The sequence below is a fragment of the Marmota marmota genome, unplaced genomic scaffold (assembly GCF_001458135.2).
Source record: "Marmota marmota marmota unplaced genomic scaffold, marMar, whole genome shotgun sequence".
Classification (NCBI taxonomy): domain Eukaryota; kingdom Metazoa; phylum Chordata; class Mammalia; order Rodentia; family Sciuridae; genus Marmota; species Marmota marmota.
Genome location: NW_026000093.1, coordinates 35,944,164 through 35,965,371, shown reverse-complemented (window position 1 = coordinate 35,965,371; position 21,208 = coordinate 35,944,164). Strand labels below are relative to the sequence as shown.

At 34.5% G+C, this 21,208-nt stretch overlaps 1 protein-coding gene across 1 annotated transcript in view; it reads left to right on the top strand.

Moving 5' to 3' along the window:
- Mmp16 (matrix metallopeptidase 16) overlaps positions 1–21,208 on the top strand; it is a 267,958-nt gene that overhangs the window by 202,997 nt on the left and 43,753 nt on the right. The gene's annotated exons all lie outside the window — the stretch shown is intronic.

Sequence of the window (21,208 nt, the reverse complement as noted above, 5' to 3'; positions counted from 1 at the left end):
CCTCTTTCCTCTAACTTGGTAGTTGGACCCTAATGCCATATAGTTGGTATCAGAAGTTTTGTTAAACTTAGCAATGTGGAAGACTATGGCCCAATCCTCACAGTTCTGCAAACTCTGGGTACTTGCCACCATCCATATTCCCCAAATTTCCTCAACTTGGTTGACAGTTCCCCTTTTTTCATTTGAATACCTATTCTTTTAATTAAATAATCTTTAATATATCATCTTTTTTCCTAGTAATTTGTTTTCAATCTGAATAGTTTAGAAGTTTATGGATTTCCTTATCATCAATCTCAGTTTCAGGTTAGGGTGATAAGGAGAGAGCATTCTGTGTCCCAAATTTCGGTCTTTTCTTTTTATATTCTTAGAAGATTTCTGTTCCTATTCTTAGTAAAATGCTTGAGTAGGATGAATCTGTACATAGAAAATATTCTTGACAAATCATTTAATGAGGATAAATATGGCTTACATAAATTATTTTACCTTCCAAATAATTCAAGTTTAAACTGAAATCATAAAACATTTCTGTGATTAAGTACATAAAACTCATATCAAGAAAATTTAAAAGGATTTACTTTTTAATAGAGATTACCCAAAGGACTATTGCAGGTGACCTCAGATATTTTAAAAATCTGCGGCAGGAAGGGGCACATTTTGAATAGGTGTAGAGGTAGAACTAAAACCAACACTAGGGAAGCAAATTTTGCCTCAGAAATGCCTTTCCTCGCAATGAAATTGTCACTGCAGAGGCACTGTACTCAAATTTCAGAATCTGAGGCAAGCAGTTTCCACTGGATGTAATAAATGAAATGTGATCACTTCTAGTATTTCAGTGTTAGAATGTGAAGTGTTAGAATATTTTCTCAGGTTCCCAATGATGGATGAGTCTAGCTGGGAAACCTAATAAAATTAAAACATACACACTCATATAGCTCCATATTTAGACAATGTTTGCTAGAAGAGGGTGTGACTTTCACGTGAGACTTGTGTATTTGATGAATTCCATCAGTCTCCACATGCCTGCCAAGAAAGCCTTTAATCAGTCTTTCTGACAGCTCCTGTCTCTGGACATAACACTCTGTCTGGCAGGAAATTATATTCCTAAGGACTCAGATGGTAGACCAAGAACTTAAATTCCTTGTTTTTTGAACTTGTTGTAGTTTTTGTTGTTGTTTATTTTCAAAACACCCCAAGACAAAAAACAAAAATGGGTAGTGTTCTTCTGGAGAACCAAGGAAGCAGAAAATGAAATGCTGTACTTATTAAAAATACTGTCATTGTTATTGACACATGAATTTGCAACAAGACTACTGAAGTGCTGACTTTATTTTAATACCATGTGACCATGTAAAATTCTTTAAAAGTTATTTTTAAAAGTATGACCACAGACCCATAAATCAATGATCAAAAACTCTTCTGGCTAGCCAGTTTTTATTTCAAAAATCCGAATTTCTTTTTATTTCAGCAGAGTAATTCAATGCATAATATCCTCATAGGGTCCAGAGAAACACCCTACAATTAAACCATTAATGTTTTTAGTTAATATTTCTTTGGTGAAACTTATAATATTCCAATAATGAGAGTAGTCCTAAATGTGCTAGTATAAGTACATGAGATCCTCTGCCAAGTAAGTTTGTGCTAAACTCAAGAACCATCTTTCTTTTTTTTAAGCTCTCTAGATTTTAGAATTGTAGATCAGGATTGTACACTTATTCAATAAATATTGACGAACAATGTACAGAAAACATTTCGATTATTTTCCTCTGCAGTATTTTAGGAATAGCATTACAAAGTGTTTCAAAATCTTGTGAGGTACAAAAATTAAAAAAAGGTCTTGTGTGCTCAAAATTTGAACAAATTATATTGGTTTTCTTAGACTGCTGTGTTTTTTGTTGCTCCAGTCTAGCATAGAGGATAGCTTCTGGAAATAGGAGGGGAAAAAAAAAAGGTATTTATTAGATGAATTCATTCTAGATAATCAGTGGTTTACAAGTCTTTTGAATGCTCGGCTAATAACTTGATGAGGATATTCAAGAAAACATTCTCAGAGACACCTTTACATTGTCATAGGATGATTAGATAATCAGGCATAGATTCAAGTTTATAGGTTGTACTCAGTTTTGAAGTATGTTATTTATGAGAGTAGGACTTCACCTTATGAAACAATATTCACTAATTAACCATGAGAGTTTTTTATTGTTGTTACTCATGTTTCAAATATTTCAAGTATCAATAGGATACTTCTTGTGAATGACTCAGTAATTTTTATTGGAGTGGGAAACTTGTCAGCTCACCCTATCTTAGTCTGTTTCCTGTTGGTTTAAAAGAACGTCTGAGACTGAGACATTTATAAAGAAAAAGAGGTTTATTTAGCTCACAATTCTAGTGACAGGGAAACTCCAGGTAGGGTGACAGCATCTGGAGAGGACCTCTTGCTACATCATAACGTGGCAGATGGCATCAAATGGCAGGAGCATATTCCGAGAGTAGCAATGAGGCACATACTGGACAAAGGAGCCAACTCACTTTAAAATAACTTGCTTTTGCAAAATGTAATCCAGTAGTACAAAAAGACATGGACCCCTCTTAAAGGTTGTGTCTTCTAATGTTGCTGCTACCTTGCCCACCAAATTTCAACATGAATTTTGGCAGGGACAAACTGCATCCAAACTATAGCACCCTTATTTTCACTAAAATTTTATGCTCAAAATGAAAGAGGCACTCAAATGTCTTGTATGTATGGGGAGCTAAGGACTGAGACATGAACAGCTTGCTCTAATGCACACAAGTCTGAAGCCAGAAGATAGAATCAAAACCAGAGTCCAAGGCTCTTACTGAGGACTCCCTGCAAGGCTCTTTTGACATACACTGCTAGTGAACAAAATAAATAAGAAAACAAAACAAACAAACAAATAAAAAACTCCCTGCACATTTTAGTTTATCTGTAATTATAATAATAAAAGTCATAACGTTGCAAAAAGTTAAGTCAATTTTCACAGCAAAATTAATAGTTTTTTAAATGACTTTTAGCAAATTGTTGCCTTCTTTTCCTCCATACCACTAAGCATGGCCAGTAGTAAAATTTTAATGTACTGTAAAATCTGTGGAGCTTTGCCTTTTATTTTTATACCTAATCAACTCTGTCTATAATTTTGTAACTATGCAGCCCACCCTGAATTACAGTTGCAAGCTATACGCATTAATAATATGGAAACTACTCGGAATGAAATAAACCTTTGAAAGTGGTTAAGAAGGCCAGAGAAAGAAAACTGAAATCCTCTTGACAAGCAGCTTCTAAAGCTGCTGACATTCCTTTAAAGGACTTTCTCATGTTGGCTCACAGAGAGGCTTTGCATAACACACCAAGTAAAACCTATTAAGTGCCGCTGCAGTACAAGGGACTAACAGTTTTTCAAGAGACTGGAAAGAAAATGGACAAACTTTCCTACTGCTGACATTTCAGTTTGAAACTGTGCTTTTGAAGGGTTGCGTGGGGGAAACAAAGACATCACTTCTTTGGAGACTTGCTGCGGGTCCATATCTGCCCCTCTCATTCCCTTGACAAGCTGTGTTTCAGCATCATAAATATTCTGTAAAATACTTTACAAATTATAAAAATAAACACATCTTTTAAACTCTGTGCTATATAAACTAAAGAACAGTTGAAACACAGCAAGAGGGTATGTGTATCTCATATTTTACAATTTTATAATTCTGGTCAGTAAATGATTTTGAAAGTCAAGCAATAGCTTATCTTACTTGGCATGTGAAAGAATGTAAATTTAAAAATCAGTTAACAATATCATTAGTTAATTTTGTTGTGTTTTTTAATCTCCTAAAATATTAATAATTTCAGATAATTATAGTTTTTTTTATAAATTAACCTACAAATGAACAATAACACAAACAATCTTAAATCATTTTGGTGGTTAATATTCATCAATGGAATTTGTAGTTATCTAGCATTTATTTGTTACTTTCAAGAATTCTGTTGAACTATGAACAAGACACTGCCATAGAATAGTTATTTTAAAGCTAAAGCATGTTTGGGAAAAAGTAAATGAATATAATTATCCCATATTAAAAATGTACTACAGTACTTCCCCAAGAACACACAGTGTGTAGTTATGTTACATGTGAAATAAAGAGTTCTTTCTGTTATTTCCAGTAATACACTCCACCCTGGTCTAAGCCCAAAACAGACCCACCTTATACTAAGTAAATGTGTGGCATATCATAATAATGTGAGAATTCAATGTCGATTTTGGGCAAACTCTGATATGTCATGTAGAGATTGTTTTCTTAAAGGTCTTTAATTATGAATTTCAAACATGAAAACACTTATAGTATTGTTGAAATTGCTAATATATATATGAAAATAAAGAAGGAAAATACCACTTAAGATTGTCCAATATAAGCCGGACACTCCTAAAACAGGGCAGAAAGCCTCAGCATTTGTAATCCTCCCACCTAGCCAAGCCTAAAATGATTGCTATTAAGAAGGCTACTTGGGGGTTTTTTAAATATCAACAAACACATGTGTGATTATTCTCTTTACTCTATGTTTTAACTTTTTAAATTCAATTTAATTGAAATTTCATTTATAATTAAGTACAAAGAACAACCCAAATCTAGAAATCAAATAATATTAAGACAGTGTAAATCAGAATTGCACTGTCTTATCTCAATTGCATTGAGATGTTAAAAATGGCCAAGAAAGGCTAGGGTATAGGTTAGTGGTAGAATCCATGTTTAGCATGTCTAAGTCCTTGGGTTCAATCCTCCCCACCAAAAAACAAAACAAAACAAATGGCCAGCAAGAGAACCAGCTCTTATCCATCAAATGGGATTAGCAGTGTTTTAAGATCTAATCCTTGGGTTTATGGGCCTCCAGTGATTTTGGGCTCAAAAAGACTCAGTCAGCTTACCAAATTCACAAAATTGGATGAAGCATAAGCTAAAAAGGTAACATCAAGTTATAGTGACAGTTAACAATTATCAAGATAAATATGGATTACTTATGCTTAAGAGAATTCTGGATCATAAACCACATTATACTCAGAAGGCTACTTCTGAAACAGAGGAGCTTAATGGTGTAAAGGTCGGGCGAGCATCGGAGGAAGAGACCACCAAGAGACTGTCTCATGCAACAGCAAAGGGTTTATTGGGATTCCAGCATGCTGGGGCTCAGAGCTCACTTGAATAGAGCAAAGAGAGAGAGCCCTGAAAACAGCTTAAGCAGAGCTTATATACTTTCCTTGGAGAGGGCAGGGAGGGAAGTTCATTGACGGGTCAGGGCGAGTGGCCGGTTTGCCTGCAACCGGGTGAGGGGATACATTCTGCAGTTTGGCAGTTGGGGACAGCACATTCTGGGAACAAGATTAGCAAACAGTTCTCAGGATTTCAACAGTGTTTTGTTAAGCATACAGAAAAACGGAGTGACAAGTACCTATTTTATTAACCTTTCAATGGCATCCCTAGAACCATCACAGTTGGATAGTCCACTGGTCCCAGTGATACTGTTAACACATAGTTAAAAATTGTACATGGGGCTTGTGTTAAGGTTTCAAGACATATACTCTCCTGGGCACTATGAAAGTCCCTGACCAAAGTCTGATTTTTGTGCACTTTCTTCTAAACAATATACTATCTAACTTTGCTATTTCCTATTTTCAAAACTTCCTCTTACATGGGATTTTTAAAGAATATTGTAGTAATTGAGACTTAAGTTCTTTTATCATTCTTCATTAGATTTGTACACATCCCCAGTCTCCCCAAGAGATACCCACCACCACCTAAGTCGGTTACTCCTATAGATGGCCGGTCTCATGGATGATAGGAAAACTTTTTTTTTAACAACGAATAATCAGTTTATTAAATAGTTGACTTAGTCATCTGCCATGGTGACTTCAGCCTCAACTCCTGGCTCCCTGGAAGCGATCCAATGAATTAGAACCTTTGCCATAGAGAGTTTTTCTTATAGTGATTCTCAAAGTCTTGGTAGGCATGGCAACAAGTCCTTTAACCTTGAGATTCTTTTTCTTTGTTCCTGTGACCAAGTTACCACATAAGCTTTCTCTAGCAATTTTACATTGCACCTGATGAGGGTAATTCTAACTCAAATGAATCGCCACCTCTGGTTTCATGGGTGTCTTCCTGGTATCTTTAAAAGCTATGGCTGCAGCTCAGTCTCTTTTTCCTGTGGGAGAGAGAGCAGAGGTGAGGCAGGAGCAGTAGTCTGCAGAACTGAGATCTCAGAATGCTCTAGGCTTTTCTCTTTTTTTTTTTTTTTGTACCAGGGATTGAATTCAGGGGCACTTGACCACTGAGCCACATCCCTAACACTTTTTTATATTTTATTTAGAGACAGGGTCTCACTGAATTGCCTCACTTTTGCTGGGACTGGCTTTGAACTTGTGATCCTCCTGTCTCAGCCTCCCGAGTCACTGGGATTACAGGTGTTCACCACTGCACCCAGCTAGGCTGACTTTTCATTTAACTTTAAAAAGTAAACATGAGTAAATACATAACTTTGTAACTAGTATACTTCAGATATAACAGTTGGTAAATATGAATGGCAAAAATCAAATTTAGAAAATTTAGAAAGAAAATGCTTTTAATTTCGAAATGCATTTATATTAAAAAAATTTTTTTCCACTGTGAATAGCTTTAATCTCCATTTCTTGTCCAATGTGTTCATTGACTTGTTTATGCTATAAATATTTACAACATACTTGCCTTTGCCTGGTAGCCATTTAGGATCTGGGAATATCTTAGTGAACTCCATAAAATTCCTCAAAGATGAGCTTTATTTGAGTAAAGGAGGAAACAATCAAAAGTCAAGTAAATACACATAAGTATTTAGGTCATAAATGAATGTGATGGTGAAAATTTAACAGGGTAATGTGATAGAAGCAAAGAATTGAGATAGGTGGGAAGGGGATTTGTGTTAGTTAGCTTCCACTACTATGACAAAATACCTGAGATAATCTACTTTTTGGCTCAAAATTTTGGTTTCAATCTGTAAATGATTGACAAAGAAGTAGCTTTGGGTTTGTTGCAAGGAAACATGCCATGACAGAGAATGGATGGTGGAGCAAACTTTTCAGCTCTTGATAGCCAGGAATGAAGCAGAAAAAGAAGAAAAAGAAGAAGCTAGGGTCCTAGTGTTCCCTTTCAAAGGCATTTCCACAATGACCAAAAGACCTCCCACTGGGCCCCACCTCTCAAAGGCACCACCATTTCCAGTTCCCAGTTGCACCAGGAGCTAGAGACCAGTCTTTAATATCTGGGCGTTGGAGGGAAACTTATCAAAACCGTATAGGACTAATCTGGTTTTAATAGTTCAGAAGGATCTTTTTTGAAAAGGTAACATTAAACTAAGGTTTAACCAACAAATGGAAACAGCAAAGCAAAGATGATGAAAGAGCAGTCTAGTCAGATCTTTAACTAAATAACATTTTCCCTCAGATTCTTAAAACAAAAAAATTCTGAAAGTTGAGGTCATAGTGCCTCTCTCTACCTATGATGCTGTTATCACAGTTAGCCTTTCAACTGACTGCACCAGCAGAGCTGTAGCAACATTTCAAGTTCCTGATCAATAACTACAGTGTTTCTGCTAAAAACTGACCCCGATGAAATCTCCAATGCCAAAGGTTTATTTCAGTCAACATTTCCCATAGTCTTGCACCACAGCTGCATTTAGGATTTTATTCTTTTAGTAGCATAGGAGTCTTAAAACAAATCAGAATGGGAAAACGTCACATTCATCAAATCACACCAAAATGTAATCTTTCTCAAGCAATACTCTCCAACAGAACTTGCCACAATGATTGAAATCCTTTATGGACATGGTCTTCTATGTCTATTGAGCACTTAAAATATGACTATAACTACTGAGGAACTGACTTTTAATCACATACAGCTAATTTAAATTAAGTAGCCATTTGCAGCTACCATATTGACAATTCAGATCCAAAGAATCAATTTTAAATAATTTATCAGTATCTTGAAACCTATGAATTAATCACTTAAAATTTTTGAAACCATGCCTTTTGACTGTTAATAAGAGGTAAAAAGAAGTTTTATGTCTTAATTGGGAATACATCAATTGAGAGAATATCTTCAACACAGTGAGAAAACAGGGAGAGAGAGAGTGTGTGTGTGTGTGTGTGTGTGTATCTGTCTGTGTAAGATAGTCCAGTTTCTGCCATTCTAGTTCCTCATTTGTTTTTCCTTTAGTATGTATGAGTGGAAGTAATTCTTTTCCTTCTGTGACTCTGGGGATACGATGGTGTAGTACTCTACTCAGGGAAGAATTGAACCAAAACAATATTAAATTGAAGAAGATCATTAGCCCATATCCCCTTGATGTGTTTTGTGATGCAGTCACTATTTCCACTATTTCTCAGGAGAAAGAAATAATTACAATGATAGAATTTGACTAAAGAAGGAAAAAATTTTAATCTCAAAAAAAAATGTAGGTATTGTTGATCTTGTATTTTTAAGAAATTTAATAATGAATGATAGCATAAATATTGCAAAGCAATAGGTGGACTGTATTCTTTTTTGGTCATTACTGGTAGGAAAAAAAAACCTGAATTTTTAATAATATGAATGACTTTTGCTTAATCATGGTGATTGTTTACTATTTTAAAAAAAAACCTACAGAAAAATAGTTATAAAAACAAATAATATTCCCTCAGCCCCAAGACCAACTTAATGTAGGTGAAGAATGCATTTTGGGAAGTCAGTTAGAAAGAAGAAAACACTTTTCCATTTCTAAGATTTTCTAGACACAATATAGATTGCTTTTGTTAATCTCACTTGGCAGGTTGAACTCAGATATTCATGCTTACATTAATGGGAAGGATATTTAATAGCACTGTTAATTTTGTATAAGCTGTATCACATGAGATATTTAAAACACTAAAGCTATTGCATATTACCAGGGACTATCTTTGTCTTCTTTCAGTATTTTACTTCAGCTTTAGAATTAAATGGAACAATGCGTGTTTTACAAAGTTTTATGAAAATATATGGTGTGGCCACATTTTTTGTTGTAATCGGTATTGTTAATTTTTTAAATTGTCAAATAATTGACAATTTTTGCTAATGAATTTGAGCACCAATTAGAGGACCAGTGGGTTAGACCATGTATCACCAACTCATTTTGTACATAAGATAACTCACTAACTCGGATATCCTCTCAAATCTAAGGGTCTAAATGAAACACAAAAGTATCAAAAACACTGAGCTATAAATAGTTGACCTTTAAAAACATTGTCTCAATACAAAATGATTTTATATTATTTTATACTCATTTGCATAGAAAGAGTACTTATAAAATTAAAATAAAAATGATTTTATTTTTAATACCACTCCTTTAAATATTTAGCCTTTTAGTTTAATTGAAATAGTATTATTAGCAGTTCTTTTACAATACTGCATGTTGAACCCAGGACCTTGCATGTTAGGCAAGCACTCTACCACTTCATTACACCCCAATCCTTTTTATTTTCTTTTGAGATATGGTATTGCTAAGTTGTAAGGCTGGCCTCGAAAGTACTCTCCTCCTGCCTCAGAATCTGAGTAGCCTAGATTACAGGCATACACCTCACACCCAGCAATATTTGCTTTACAAAATAATCAATACCTAATTTTCCAGGAATAGATGTCTGACATAAAGTGAGATTCATTTACATTCATGATGTGTATAAAACTAATTACAATTGGAACTTACTTTTTAACCACAAAATAAAAATCAAGTAAAATTGAAAATTGTGGAAAATTTGGCAGAAAGATAAATGGGAATGTATCTCTCTTTTTGAATATAAGCAGAAGACAAAAAAGAGAGAGAGAGAACTAATTTGTTCTACTAAATAAGTTGAGTTCCTCTCCTCTCTTTCTTGTGAATTTGAATCCATGTAAAAAATATAAATCAGGATTAGGTACTCACAATTACACTAGAACTTCCAACTATATCCCCTAACATAAAAGATGCAAATCAGCACAGCTTAGCATTCAAAATATTATACATGATTAAGCAAGGAGAGGTATTCCTACTTATATGTTAATGTGTTTTTTAAAAAAATCCTTTTTCTTGTTTAACACTTTGAGCAGAACTTGAACTTATACTTTATTATCTGTGGTATTTTGTTCACTTAGCAGTGTCTACTCTGCCATGTGTGTTTCACTAATTAGCATTTACCTAATGCAAGTGCTTTCTTTTTCCTAACTTAGGTGCTTTTGTTTCCCAAGTTGTTGCAGTGACATACTTCCCTCTTGAAATCCCTAGTGCTTTCCTTGCTAATTCCAGTAAACCACTGTCTGTGCCCCCGCCCCACACACACACACAGGTAATACAGTGCTCTGCAGCCTGACAGATCCTTCCTGTTCTACATGTAGTTTTACTTTAGTTCCTGCTTCCTTTATTCCTTCATTTCTGTACCTGTTTACTTAGATACTGATTTACTAATCATATCACTGGATGATCTATCAAGATGCCCCATTAATCTGTTTTATATCACATTTGTGTGCAGTTGCTTCTGTAATTGCCATACCTCCTCCTTTGTTAACACCCCTCCTTCTTATCGTATGCACCCTTGCTATGTGTTTTCTGAATTCCTCCTAGCCTTCAAATCTTAATCTCTTCTCCTAAGGAAATGCATCCACTCCTACTCACCTTTACCATCAGCCTGAGGGAGCATCAGTTATTATATACTCTCTTTCTCTGTGATGTGTGCCAGCTTCCTTTTCTCTAACACCTTTAAAGCTTTCCTGTGAAAGCTAAGCCAGTACCATCCTTCCTCACCATCACAGCCTTCTGAAATTTCTCTTAACTTACAAAACTTCCAGCCAAGTGAAGGAGACATATCCTCTCTTTTAAGCCAGAATGACTCCTCTACTAAGTTGGGCTTCTACACATTCACAAAGTTTCCAACCTTAGGCATCAGTTTTATTTCATTCATCATCTGTTTTTAGATTGCTACTTGCTCAGAATGATTTTCAAAAACTATTTGACCGTATCAATGTAATTGTTCAAGATTGTATTATTTAGCTGAAGAATTACGAAATTCATTTATGGAAATTTTTCAAATTTTTCCTTCAAAGGTAAGCAAAGAGAGGCTAAAACACAGTGGTTACATTTGATAAAAATGAACTCATAACCCAGTGCTTTCCTGTGGATAGTGACTATGGTCCTCACTCTTCCCTCAGGATTGTCTTAGAACTTGCTTCTTTTACTGAACTGTGAAGTTGTTTTGTGAGGACTTTCTTTGAGTGTAAGGAAGGACAGTTACCTTTTGAACTCTGTTTTTAAATAAATAAACCACAGCAGAACAGTGGCAGCAGAAGGAAGGTTCTCAAGAGCATATTAACATAAAGCAATTAGATAATGGTAATGAGGATTAGTCTCTTCTGTTTTGGCAACAACAGCTCCTGAACTCTGAAACAAAGTCACTTAGGAATCTTTCAGGGTCTCTTGCTTTGCAATTTCTTGGGAATTCTCTGCCCTGTCTAACCTTCTCTCTTAGGAGCCAATTTCTAATTCAACCTAGGGCTTTAACAAATTGTTGACGTATAACTCTGTGTCCTTTTGAAAGAAAAATAAAATATTTCCCAGTGGCATATTCCCTCCTAGGCAACCCCCTACTTTCCCCATCCTCCTTGGGCCCTCTGCATTGCTCAGGGCTTTGAAATGGATCTGTTGAGGACTATATCTGCTCCATATATTATTCTTAATACTGACTATCTGCTCTACTTTCTATACCTTACAGCCCAACAAGTTTCCACTTGAGTGATGTAGTGAGGTCTGGGGAGAAAGAGCATATCTGATTGAAAACTAAGCTGAGCACCCTAGCTTCAGCTCAAACCTTTGATTCCTCCTAAATGGTATTGTGAAACATTTTCTATCTTCCACGGCATGACTAGGTCCTGGTGCATTGTTCAGAATTAAAGGAGCTATAGGATGCTGTGGCAATGACCAGTAGGTTCAGCTAAAAATCAAGATGAATCTTTGGGGAATAGGAGGCACTGCTTCAAGCAAGTATCCCTAGAGGAAATAAAACATGGAGTTAACCTTTAAAAGAAGGACAAAAAGAAGAAGAAAGCAAAGGATGATAATGATGCTCATGGGAAACAGTATATGATCTATAATTTCCATGCAATGGTTTAAAGATGCTGGTAGATGTGGGCACCACGAGAGCAGTAAAGTGTTCCAAAAAGGAATTTCTGTTAGGCCACTTACTTGGGCTATTGACAGTCCATCCCCCTAAATTCCAGGCCAAGCAAAAGATTTACTGGTTTGTCTCTCACTATCTTTGTTCTTTCTTTCCCTATTGTTGAACACTCACTCAACAAATAGTAATGGGCATTGTTCCAGGGCTGAGAAATTTAGTGTTTTAATAAGACAGAGGAGGTGCATGCTCTGATCAGAACAAATATGAATTTCAGAGACTGTTGTTATTATAAAGAAAATAAAACATGATACTGTGATAGAGAAAGGTTGAGGAGATAGACCTCTTTTGAATGGGTGATCAAAAACTATACCATAAGTAAAGATAGCCCTGTACATTTTTTTATTCAGTAGGAACATCATTTTTTATTGCAAATAAGAAATCTTTCTTCAGGACACAAATAAAGGGATGGTAATTCTTGATAGGTGTGCTAATGACACAGCAGCTCATTATATTTGTTAAGTAGTAGTGCCCATTTTAGAGGCAGCTACAATAGCATTTCAAGAGCATTTTGAAATCAGTGGTTTCCTCTCCTCTCTATATTGACTATATCCACAGATTAATAGGAGTGCAGACTTAGCACCATTGTCTTCTCCCATCCTCAGTTTTCTTACCTGTAAAAGAGACAGTGAAAGTATTATTGTCATTTTGGGTGGCTCAGATATATTGTGCCTGGTACATTATATACTCTTAAGAAGTTGTTGGTTTTTTATTGTTTTTGTTTTTGTTTTGGCTTGTCCAGTGAAAGTTTTTCTCAATTATATAGCATATGAATTGGTATTTAACTTGCCTTACAAATATTCATAATGTTCAGAGCCCAATGGAAGAAAACATAAAGCAAAACCTTCATGTTTCTGTGTGGTACACTGCTGTTGGTTGCCTGCAGCTTTCCCTAAATGCAGTGTATTAACAATGCATTGTTTTAGTAAATGGTTTTTCTCTTCTTTGCTATCACCACCAAGTGCTTTTTAACAAGAGTAGATTTAAGAAGAAATGCAAGGATGTGGGGAAAAGGGCACACTCAAACATTGCTGGTGGGACTGCAAATTAGTGCAATCAATCTGGAAACAGTATGGAGATTCCTTGGAAAACTGGGAATGGAGCCATCATTTGACCGAGCTATCCCTCTCCTCGGTCTACACCCAAAGGACTTAAAAACAGCATACTACAGGGACACAGCCACATCTGTGTTTATAACAGCTCAATTCACAATAGCTAAACTGTGGAACCAACCTAGATGCCCTTCAGTAGATGAATGAATAAAGAAAATGTGGCATATATATGTACAATGGAATATTACTCAGCATTAAAAGAGAATAAAATCATGGCATTTGCAGGTATGGATGGAGTTAGAGAAGATAATGCTAAGTGAAATTAGCCAATCCCAAAAAACCAAATGCCGAATGTCTTCTGATATAAGGATGCTGATTCATAATGGGGACGTGAGGGGGCATGGGAAGAATAGACAAACTTTACATAGGGCACAGGGGAGAGAGGGGAAGGGAAAGGGCATGCAGGTAGGAAAGACAGTGGAATGAGATGGTCATTATTACCTTAAGTACATGTAAGAAAAGATCGAATGGTGTGACTCTACTTTGTGTACAACCAGAGACACGAAAAATTGTGATTTATTTGTGTAATATGAATTGAATTGCATTCTGCTTTCATATATAAATAATTAGAATAAATAAAATTTAAAAAATGGTAAAAGATATAAGAAACTGAAAAGATAACAGGGTCAGCACACATGTATCTTCCTCCTCAGGCCTCTATATACTAAGCCTAAACATACTTGCATGGTATGGTTCCTTGTTCTTTATGAAAATTGGATTTTAAAAAATGGGTACTTATGTTATGACATGTACCTCATTGGATTCTGCATCAAGGATTATAAACTTTACATTTTAAAAAATTAATATGCTCTCTGTCAGGATTTAATAATTACTAAATAATAAGAAAGTGGCCCATGTCAGACACAACACTGAACTCCAGATTTTTCAATATAAATTAATCTGAAAGCAAATGAATTTTTAAAAATGTTGGAGACTATAAAAACTATCACATTAATTTAGCATAAATAGTAAACAAATATTCTGAAACTACTAAGTTCCCTTTCCTTAGAAACACCTATATACAGGGCTGGGGATATAGCTCAGTTGGTAGAGTGTTTGCCTTGTATGCACAAGGCCCTGGTTTATAATCCCCAGCACCACCACCAAAAAAAGAAAACAAAAAGAAAACAGAAACACCTATATACACTTTACTTATTAAATGAATTTACCTCTCTGAATCCAGCTGGTAACTATAACAGATGCCTCTTTGAACATTAAGAGAGGAAGGGGAATATCTGAATTATGAGTTTAGAAATGACTTTTAATAATAACTCGTCAATATATTATTTTATTCTATTAATACAGTGAGTCTATGTTTTGAACATTTTTTAAAAATACAAGCAATATTTAAAGTTTTTGACCGATTTATATGTACCAGTGATTCTTTTCTTCCAGAATTATGCCTGGTCGAATCTGATTGAGGAACCCTGAGAGTCATGTCAACAAACACATTGCAGACATTCAGGCCTGTCTTGGTGAAAAAGCATATTCTAGTGGTTGTTTTTTCTCCTGATGTTTATATACCAAAAACCAGTTTGTGTCAGCTGTTGTGATAAGATAATGAAAGCTTCCTAGAATAGCATTCTCTTTGCCAGATACATCTATTAAGCCTCCCTTAGTTTTTTTTTTTTCCTTCTCCAAGTTATAATCTTATTTCTCTTTCCCAGTATTGAAAAGAAGTATAGCTAATTCAATATGAATGGTTTTGTTCTTTTTAAACACAATAATGTCTTTAATAATTCTCTGTACATACAGCAAACCTGAAAGCAATAGTTTTATATAAAACTTAGTGAATTTTTAATACACTTGTATTATGTCACAGCATGTAATTCTGTTTCGAGGCCATATATATTATGATCAAATGGAGCGTGTACTAAATCTAATTACACAGTGCTACATATATTTTGTTTCTTCTTTAATGCACGAAGATGTTGGTTGTAGCATTATTTACTGTAGCAAATATAAATGCTTGTCAATGGAAGTTTAATGAACTTACAGTACAATAGTATTTAGCCATCACAAATATTTATAAGATTACATAATATTTTATCATAAGGTAATTGGCTCTGTGTTTTCACACTTTTAAATTACTATGTTTTTAACTTTTTATTGTAAAATATTTCAAATTACAGAAAAATTTCAAGAATGAATACATTCGCACCTAAAATATAGATTAAACAACTGTTAGTATTCTTTACATATTTGTGTATACGAACACAAACATAAACAATACCTATGTTTTATAATAGTTAGGTCTAAATCTATACAACTATATTAACATACAGGTTTTTTCCTTTTCTTTTCCACTGAAGATAGCACACTTCTGTCATCATAAATGACAACACAATAAAAGACCTTATACACTTCAATTCTATTATGTGATTTTGTGATGCATTTTATCTCATTGTATTTTTTATCTGATAGGCTGTATCTTCATCTGGGGTAGATTGCTAGAGAAAGAATTGCTGGGTCAAAGAGCAAATACTTATGCTATGCTGTTCAATGTTGCCATGTTGTGCCTTTTTTGCATTCTTATTAGGAATGTATCAGGGTGCCTATGTCTATAAGCCACAACATCAAAGGAATTTGATAAGAAAGACATGGTATCGCAGAATGGTTTCAGCTTTTATTTCACTGGTTTTTAAATGAGGTGTGGTGTATATTTTCCTATTGCTCAAACTTTTGTTTTCTGGCAACCGAACATGCACATCTTCTATTGGGGATTTTTTCTTGAGTTTTAAGAATTCTTTACATATTAGAATAATTGACCCTTTGTAATCAGGTTTGCAAGTATTTTTTCCTTCTTTTTTATATATTTTTACTTTGTGAGTTTTTTAAATAAAATATTTTATTTTATTTTACAGTAAATAATGCTACATCCAACATCTTCATGCATTAAAGAAGAAACAAAATATATTTAGTACTGTGTAATTAGATTTAATACATGGTCCATTTGACCATAATATATATGGCCTCAAAACAGAATTACTTGCTGTGACATAATACAAGTATATTAAAAATTCATTAAATTTCACACAAAACTATTGCTTTCAGGTTTGCTGTATGTACAGAGAATTACTAAAATATCTTTCATTGAGCCACATTCAACAAAACCAAAATAACATTTTTGTGTAATGTAACTAATTTTTTAAGAAAAATAGATGTTCTAAACTTGCTTATAAATCCATAATGTTTTGAATATACTAAATCAGTTTTTTTTTTTTTCTTTTCTTTACTCTGGGGAAACAAAGATCCTTATCACCTTTTCAACAGAATCTGGTAATTTGTTTTAAAATTTAAGCCATTTAGAAAAGCTAATATTTTAATTATAATGTGTTAAAGATTTCTGCTTCTATTGGATATATTTTATTATTAAAAGTATTTTATGATGAATTCAAGTACTTTTCTAAAATACCCTAAAAATGAATGAAGTTAACCTAACAATTTTTATTAGCCTTGGTTTCAGTTTTTATTTCAATGCATTCAGTAATTTTAGACATGACTGCAAGATATAGGGTCAAACATATGCTATTTATTTTTTAAATAAAACAAAATTTCAAAATAATATATTTTATAATAAATTCTGATTATTTGCTTTTTATCCATACGGCAAGTCAATAGTGAAGAGTCATCTACTTAAAAGCAGCTGTTCTGAAGCACACTTCTTTTACTAACTCACTCCAACAATAGACACTAGACCTGTTGACCTCAAATTTCCCATGCATTCTTTTTGCCCCTTCAAAAGAGCAGTGACCTGGAATGGACAAACATTTGGACATCCACCTTCATCTTAGAGCTCAGCACTGCTCCCACTTTCTGCCCCATGTTCATAGTTACCCATGTGTTGCTGCCTCCCAGACTCCAGATGAGTCTGACTGCCAAAAGCGGGTCCTGGGTGGAAATCTTCCCGACTACCTCAGACATACCTTTCTGCCTAAGAAGTAGTAGAAGCAAATTCAGGCCTATTGCATCTCTTCCTTTGCCTTGTAAGCCAAAGAAAGGAAGCCAATGTAAGTGGAGCACTGTGAGCAGGAGGGAGATCTCAAGGAACTAACTATGTAGGAGATGCAGGCAGGGACCCAAGTTTGAATTTCATTCTAGATGCAGTAGGAGGCAAACCAGTCTCTGGGTTGGCATTGCAGTCATTGCCGTGAAGTACGGTGATGATTCAGTCTAGCTTGATGGCACAGAGGATGATGAGAAGAAAAGAGATTTGAGATGCTTTATCCAAAAATGGGAAGGTTAAAGGAAGACCAAGATTGCTGATCAGGGAGGAGCTGAAGCCACCACTCACTGGCAACTTCTAGAAATGCTCCGTTTGAGACAAGTTGTTGGTTAAATAAATGAGTTTATAAATAAGAACAGGAGTGAAAATAGATCAGTTCTAATTGGTTTATTAAGAGTCCAGAAAGTAGCATCCTTTACTGCTAGTATATAAATAATATCATCACTTTATATTGAGACAACAAGAGGACACTTTCTTGTATAGTTCTTAACAAACAGTATGCATGCAACAAACCAGAATTTTAAATGGGATAGAAAAAAAAGTAAACTGAATTTCTCCTATATGTTACTGCTTCTTTGTGTACACTAAATAGTACTCTGTGGATTAATGTCTGTGAACAAAATGGTCTTTCTGGGCCCCATGCTACACGGAAAAATGAGTCTACAAGTAAGCCTATAATTGTTTATATTTTAAGCAAAATATTGGTGTTTAAATAAGAATTCCGATTTGGTAACTGTTAAGCACTATTTTTTTCACAAGTTGACTTTGCAGATAGGCTATTTATGTTTATTATCGGTGCATCCCATCTCCTTCTATCCACTTCTGTTAGGGCCACAGCAAAATAAAAAGAGGCCAGAACAACACATAAACAATAGATGTAGAGCTCCAGAGACTTCATTCTCCTTTCTTCCCCTCACATCTAAAGTTAAAACAAAATTTATATTGTTTGAAAGGATAAGAACAAATATGTTTTTCCTCCATGGTTCAAAGACCTTTAAATATCACTCCCTTCTAGAAACAGAATATGCCTATTCAAGTGGAATTTTTATAGTTTTGTGAGCCCCCCCTCCCACACACACACACACACATAGCTTTTATTCATTTTTTAATAAGAAAGCACCTTGGCCATAAAGAGAACAAACTTATATTTAACTTTAAAGTTTTGGCTTCTAAAACTTTTATCTTTCTTCCTTATGTTTTGTTTTCTTTCAAGAGATACTTATTAAGCATCTACTCCATGAAGCATGAAGGCACTTTTCTGGACATGAGGAAACATTAAGTGAACAAAAGGCAGATATCCTTGCCACTATGGAGCTTGTACTCTTGTGAAGAGAAAAGTAACAAAAAATAAGTAAAACAAGCATCATGTAAAATAATGATGAATGCAACAAAGGAAAATAAAGCCAGTAAGGGAGGTGAAGACAGTCAGCAGATGTGTGTGGGTGGAGTGAAGGACTTCAATTTTAGCTAGGGTGGCCAGAGAACTTTTTACTTATAAGGAAAGTTTTTACAGAGACCTAAATGTCGTGTTAAATATCATTTCTGTAGGAATTGCTCCCAGGTCCCAATTCTGAAAGGGCAACCTGGGGTGAATGCAGTAGGAGGAACATACATCTTCTGTAATAGAATGCTTTCTGAATTATGTGTGCCATTGCTTTCTGCTAAAATGAGAAGTTGTGGATAAGTTGAATAGACGTACTGCTGGAATATTTATAATTTAAAAAAGACTCTGCCAAGACTTCTATCAATAAGAAATAGTCATGAATTCATCCATGGTTCACATCACCTTCTGAATTTCTGCAAATTGACGATGCTTATCTTGAGTCAGGACTTTCATTTCTGGCTTTATTAGTGGCAAGTTGGGATTGTGTTCCCATCTTCAGTATGCCACATATGTCTGTTCCAAAGAGCCACCGGCCCTGTGCTTCTCTGAGAAAAATTGGAATGCAGGGTTTTCACCTGGTTTCCTCTCATTCTTCAGTATAAAGAACTTTCTCTTTCATTGTTCCATAATCATGGTCAGTTATTTATAGGAATGCAGTCGGGTGTTTAGCCATTTTTGTTTATTATTTGGGTGTATAGTTTAAAGTGCTAAATGCATTTTATTTGGAGGCTCGAATGATTTTAAATTCAATTAAAATCCCCTCTAGTAGCTAGACAAAAATGCTGCTTTGTTTCACTTTTTGTTGTTGTTGTTGTTGTTTTCTTTTCAAAGCTAAGAATACTAACTGCTTACATTTCATTAGCAGTAAGCTTTTGGTCTTTATGCCCATATTTATTTTCCTGGATCAATCTTTTCATGAAATAACTTTTTATTTTAGATTCTGTTTAATTTTTCTACATTTAATTCAAACTACCCAGTACCATGAAAATTATCAAGATAAGGTTAATAACATAAGAAAATTTGGGGGAGAAAGAAATACATAGCCAGAATCACAATACAGCTAAAATCTATAAAGGGAACAATGAAGGAGACATAAAACAGCAAATAAAAAAACAAAGAGGAAATGTAGGATAACTAGTTACAATGTAATTTTAACAATAATAACAATCAATGATTCAAATGCTACCGTGTTCCCAGTTCTCAGAAAGTCCTTTATAGTTTTTATACTAATCATATTAGTTTTCAGTTAACTCAGTGACTAGTATCTAGACAAAGATGACAATAGAATGAAATAAATTACATGTTAATTAAAACATAAATAAAATAAATTTTAATTTTCTAATTTATGTTTTTCATACAGTATTCTCATATGTGAGTCAAATTTTGGGGACATAGCTGTTAGGGAACAGAAAAAGAATAGGAAATGAACTCAGAGCTACTAATTAAGTTTTTAATTAATCCTTTATAAGTAAATATTCAAAGGATTTTAAGAAAACTTTAACATTTTAAAATTTTCCACATTTTTATTAGTGCATTATAGATGCACAAACTGGTGGGATTTATTATTACATGTTCATACATGCACACAATACAACAATACAGTTTGGACAACATCATTCCCCAGTGTTTTCCATTCCCTCCCCTTCTTCTTCCTGGGTCCCATTTCTCTACTCTTCTGATCTCCCTTCAATTTTTATGAGACACCCCTCTACAACCTTTTGGAAAATGTTCATTTTTACTTATTACTGGAAAGCCAAGAATCCTTAGTGTCATATATTTTTGTGTGTATGAATATACAAATAAGTGAAACTTCTTAGAAAATCCAATCAGTCTAACCCATTCTTAGCTAACAGCATAGGAAAGCCCTCTAATAAATCATTTATTAATTTCTAAGTTCGGGGAAGAAAACAAGAGAGATGCAAAAAATAACTGAAGAATTTTTGTGATACATACTTGTGTGTATAGCAAAAATACTTAACTAAAAATTTAATGTCACCAGATGAATCATTTTTGGAAAATTTATTTTTCTCTCCATTAGTATTTGTTTTGAAGCATATTCACTGTACATAGGCTATTTAATAACTCCACAACTTTATAGATACCAACAATGAACCAAGTCATGTGTTATTCACTAGAGATAAGAATAGATACAGTGTCCTGTGTTATGTATACAATTATTATGAGATCAGATAGCAGAAGCACTTAACCCTTATTGTAATCTGATACAATGCCTTTTTTGGGGGGATAAATTTAGCCATTTATCGTAATCATATATTTTATCACCCAAACCATGACACATGGTCAAAGAGTGCCCTACATATATTTTCACAGGACATTATGTGTGACATGAGCATACCAGGACATGGTGCGCAGGTTCATTCCCACCATCTCAGATATGGAGATGTGGCATTTCTCTAAAAATGTCAGGAGGTATACCTGGCCATAATCCTACCCTCATATTCAGGAAGCT